This window comes from Gavialis gangeticus, unplaced genomic scaffold (assembly GCF_001723915.1).
Source record: "Gavialis gangeticus isolate Ggan-Ray unplaced genomic scaffold, GavGan_comp1, whole genome shotgun sequence".
NCBI lineage: Eukaryota > Metazoa > Chordata > Crocodylia > Gavialidae > Gavialis > Gavialis gangeticus.
In genome coordinates, this window is record NW_017729027.1 from 11426748 (window position 1) to 11432161 (window position 5414).

General features: G+C 39.1%; 1 protein-coding gene across 1 annotated transcript in view; it reads left to right on the plus strand.

Moving 5' to 3' along the window:
• Nucleotides 1–5414, plus strand: part of PHIP (pleckstrin homology domain interacting protein) — a 217830-nt gene that overhangs the window by 957 nt on the left and 211459 nt on the right. The window lies entirely within an intron of this gene.

A 5414-nucleotide genomic window follows, 5' to 3' on the forward strand; every position in this document is an offset into this window, starting at 1 on the left:
GAGAGCAGGGAAGCTCAGTGCCCAAGATGAGTGGTCATTCCTTGAGGAGACAATACTCAGGGCCCAAGGGGTGACCATCCCAACAAAAAACAAGGGGGGGGCAGGAGTGCCCGAAAGCCCCCCTGGCTCACCAGGGGTGTATGGGAATGCTTGATTGCCAAAAAGGCGGTGTACAACCAATGGAAGGGGGGCGCACATTTAGGTGGTGTTAGTGGTATGAATCATTTGATACAGGTTGACTTTAAATATACTTGTAGAGGTAGCACATGCATGAATACTTTGTAATTTTTTTAAGATATTTTAAGTGTGTAGAAAAATGTAGTAAGAAAATCAAGACGAACCAAAATCTTTCCTTTCTATTTAATTTGGCACCATAATATAAAATAGGTTTGGAAAGCGAGCAATAAAGATTATGATATTCATACAGGAATTAATAGGTTTATTCAGAAAGATGTTGTACTAGAGGTTCTGTGGTATGCTGGTAAGACATGCTTGGAACTTCTCCTGGATTTGGGTTTAGGAATGTGATTCAAGTTGCCTGAAATGACAGATGATAAACATGGAAAGGATCAGCAAAATCTGTAAAGCATGTAGCAATCAGGGCTGCTGTTTTTTGGGAGATCTGTTGTGAAACGTGTAAGCAGGATATTGTCCCTGGTCCAGAGACATTAGTTGGTTTGTAGCACAAGAAATTCCTGCATGAGATAAAATAAGCATCAACTCAATTAGCGCTGCTATTTTAATAGCAAATTTTTTTTTTTTTTATTTATTGTGGGGAGATGTGGTTGTCCAGAAGTCATGATGTCCCAAATGTGTTTAATTCGGTATGGATTTAATAGGTTTGGAGAAATGCTGCCACATAGGTGACTCTTTCTTACCTTTTGTTCCTTATAATGCCTTAATGGTTGACTATTTGCGTGATTTCTCTTTCTCTCAAAAGAAATGATTCTATGAAAAGGAGGGAGTGAAGAGTGGAAAATAAACAACTTGCTGTTAGTGGCATTATTTTTCCTCAAGAAGCAAAGTTTGTTTGATAATATCCTTTTTGGGGGCTAATTGTATAGGTGGCAGAGGTGTTAAACTTTTGGGGCACAAAGTATCATACAGTTAATTTAATAAGATGTTACTAAACAAACCTTGCTTTCCTGGACCTCATAGTTCCAATATTTTTACTTGACTACAGCATGTTTTTTTTTTCCCTTTGCTGTGGCTGTAAGGAAGACTTTCCCAACCTGTTTCTCGATTCTGTTGTTGTTGTTAGTATTATTATTAGTGTTACTATTTTTCTTTGCATTCTTTTAACACATGTATGTCCAGTGTAAAAATTTGTTGAAGGCATGTCATGTAATCTCAGACATCTTGTTTGTTTAAAAAAAGTCTTAAGTTTGAAATCGGTATGTTATTGATGCAGATGCTGACTATGACATGCCATACAGCAATATCAGCATGTTCATCTGAGTATCCTCAGCTCCCAATAATAAAGGGAGAGGTTGTGTAAAGTTAAGTAGAAACAAAAATAGCAGCAAGAACAATAGGTTAGAAATGGACTTTTGAGTCCTGAAGTCAAAGCAAATGACGGGAACTCAAAACTTCATGGACTCTGACTCCCAGCCTTCTTTTTATGTGGATTTTGTTTCATCATTAATGTATGTTTCCGTCTCTGGATGGGAATACTGCACCACACTTTTTTTTATATATACTTTAAAAAGGCTGTTTTAGGACCTTTCTTCCAAAAAGCAGGTTAACTTTCATAATATGAATTGTTATACTTTTGTCTTGCAGTAGTATCCAAGGCCTCAGTTGCAGTATAACCACTATGAAAGAGGCAAAACTCTAGGATGCTGTATTAAAGTTTATTATTGATGTTCTCTCAGCTTTTTGCCTGTTTGCTGTTGTAAGGTTGGGAAAGTATGTGGATAGAAGCAGAAATGGAGTGGTTGGCTCTGTCGGGCAACGCTAACAGGAAGGATTCAGTCATAACAAAGGGAAATTTGTTTGAACTGCATTTAGCTTGTCACTAATCATTTATTTCCTATGAAACATGTTGTTAAATTGACTCTAGGTGGTGCACGGACACTTCTGGGTGGAGGCTGACTGTAGTTATGCATGTTCTAATGCTCTAAAAGTGCCATGAGGGTGCGTATGGGCCTACATTGTGCATGGTATTGAGTGTTCTAAACCCCATATAAGAGGGTGTCAAGGGAAGGAGCCTGGAAGGGAGCTATGCCATTACATAGGGTAGAAAGCGATCCTGCTGGTTCCCTTTGTCCTCTTTGAGACATTCAAGTAGTTTATCCTTTGGGTGTCTTTCTTGGGTGTTTGACAGCTTCTCTAAATCAGATGATATTGTCGGGTCCACATCATTCGTAGTGCTGTACAGTAGCTGGCTTGTAAGTGGGTGACACTAATGTCAGATTACCTAGAATATGTGTGGTTTTACTAACCAGTTCTTCAGTTTCCAATATTATCTAAAGCGCCCTTGTTTTCCAGCTGAACATGGAGACCTATGCTTAAGAATAGTATAATATTTTTTTTAAAACTTTGGTTCTGTATTGGTATACTGTTCTACTTAACTCTGTGTTGTGTCTAATCTCTATCTTGACTTCAAAGGGACTATTTACAATGGATAAAATCAAGGCCCCAGTTCCATGAAAACTTGAACATGTGCTTAGTTGTAAGTGCTATACTTGGTTTTGTGTGTTTAATTCCTTAAATACTAGAGTCCTACAGGCAGCAGTGCAGTTATTGTTTGTTTAATAATTTTCCTTTTAGTGTAAATAGGGGTGTATGAAACAGGCCGGAATCAGGGGACAGCGATTCAATTCAGCCAGATCCAGATCTGAAGTTTCAACGCTGATTTGGAGAATCTGCGATTCAGCCATAGACGCAGCTTTTAAGTGTTTTTTTTCTACATAGCTCGAGGTACCAGACACGGCTTGTGAATGCTGTGATGGTGGGGTGGATGGAGCATCCCACAGGAGCACGGGGGACCCCCCCCTCCCTGGGCTTGGCAGTGAACCCGGAAGTGGACCAGAAGTACTTCTGGTCCACTTCTGGGTCTGCTGCTGAGTGTGTTGGGGACCCCCCCCCCACACACACCTCCCCAGCTCGGCAATCGCCCACGGGGGGACCCTGGGTACCCTCCCAGACCCAGGAGGCACCAGTTGTGGGGGGGAGGGAGTTTGCTGAGCACTCTGGGGGACCCCCACTCCCGTGGGACGCTCTGTCCGCCCTAGCATCTTGGCATTAGCGAGTCACCTGGTACCTTGAGGTATGAGGTATATAGAAAAAACATTTAAAGCTGTACCTGTCTGAATCATCGAACCTTTCCGAATCGTTTGGAGGGTTCTGATTCGATTCGGAGAGATTAAAGGGTTGCCCGATTCAATTTGGATTTGGAGATTCAGCTGTTGAATTGGGCCAAATGTCTGCTGAATCGAATCAGTGACCAAAGCTTCACACAGCTCTAAATAGAGCATTTATACACATGCTCTGGGACAGGGGCTGTCTCAGAACCACTCTAATTAAAGTACCCAGAGCATCACATGTATCAGCTGTCCCTGCATTGAAAAATGGCATCAGGGCACTGACTAAACTGAAATGAACTTTAGTTAAAGTGCCCTCGCCACCATTTTCAGCACTGGGACTCTAATACACATGACACTGGAGTCTGCTGAAGCATGGTAATTCCATACTCCAGCAGACTTGATTAATCGAGTCTGCTCTGATGTGCTGTAATTACAGCGCATCGGAACATCCTTGATGCATGTGTATAGGCAACCATAGTGGCTTCAACCCTTTAGGAGTTTTTGTGCTTATAGAGGGGCAACCTGGCTTCATGGGTATGAAATAATGGAAACTTTCAGAGAAACTGATTTAAATAAACAAAAAAAGAAAAGTAGTTTATGTTAAATCCCAGAAAAGATATTGAATGTTTGATTATGAATGCTTCTGTGAATACATACACAAAGTTTTGTATGGTGACTATTAGTTCAGGTATTTCCGACAGTGAAACCAAAAAATTATTGCCATCTGGGAGCTGCTGCCTGCCATGATTGTAGATTATTTCAGTTCAATTCCTGTGACACATCTGTTCATATCATAGACATCACACCTAAACATGATTGTTTAGCTGGTAGTCTTAACAGACTTTACAGTTGAAATAAAAATCTAACTAAATTTGGGATCAGTTTGTCTTACCTGAGAACAAATGAGTTTATATTCTGTCCCTTTTCTTAAGTTTATAAATAATATAATGGTTATAGATTATTCTATGCCTTCTGCTTTCTGTTCAGGGTTAAGGAATACTGGTAGGGCAGTAACTAGGTAAGTCTTTAATTGTCAGGGTTTTTTAGCAGGTACTTTTTACATAGACTTGGGTGGCTTTAAAATGATGGAAGTCGGAAATCTTTTGTTCAGTATGGTAGTGGTGGGTTTTTTTGGTGGTGGTGGTTTTGTTTTGGTGTTGGTCAGTAGAATCTATTAGACTTATCCTGGTCTCCCTTTTGGCCCATATATATGTATATAGTAAGTTTATAAATAAATAAATGCTATTGTTCCTTAAACTTTACAACAGGGCTAACGTGTAGGTAACATTTTCTTTTTGGTAGCCATTTTTAGTGGTTCCTGTCCTTACCAAATTTAATTTAGAAGTACTCAAGCTTTTTCCGTGTTTGTTCTGGGAGGAAAATGTGTAATGTATGGTCTTCGGACAGTTGCTTCCAGTTGGGTCTCTTTAGTTAAACTAACATTGAAAGAAAATGTCTCTAATAGGTAAGGTCTCATTTGTTTAGCCTGTATATAAATAGGAAGATGCTTCATGCATGAGAATGAATTATAGGGGAGGTATTTACTTTATAAAGAAGGAGCTCTAAGGGCAAATGAGACTAAAATTAAAGAGATGCAATAACATGACTAATTTTTCTCTGAAGAAGTCAACCACTGGATTCTTGCTATAGGATAGTTTTAGGCTGAAAATCAGGCATGGTATGACAATTACTGTAATTCAGTCTAGGATTTGCCTTGTGTAATGCATTGTGTAGCTTTATACTTTAAGATTAAAAGGTTGCAAATTTTTGGATTGAGCTCTTGAACCATGGAAATATAAGTAACTGATTTAGGTTTTAAGAAAGCTCAGTTAGCTGGATCTTTTTGTGGGAAGGCCATTACAATACATTTTTACAATTTCAGTATTTTGGAAAAAGTATTTTTGTAAGTGTAATGCCTTTCAATATGGGGTAAGATTGTAAATTGTTAAAATAATTTTCATTATGTAACCTCACATTCACTGAAGCTTAGGAGTCCAAATGCTGATACAAATGTTGTTCTTGGAGGTATAAAAAGATCCTGATGGTTTCAGTGGAGTTAAGATCTTTTGCAAAGTCAAGGAAAATAAAAACACATGTGAGAGAGTT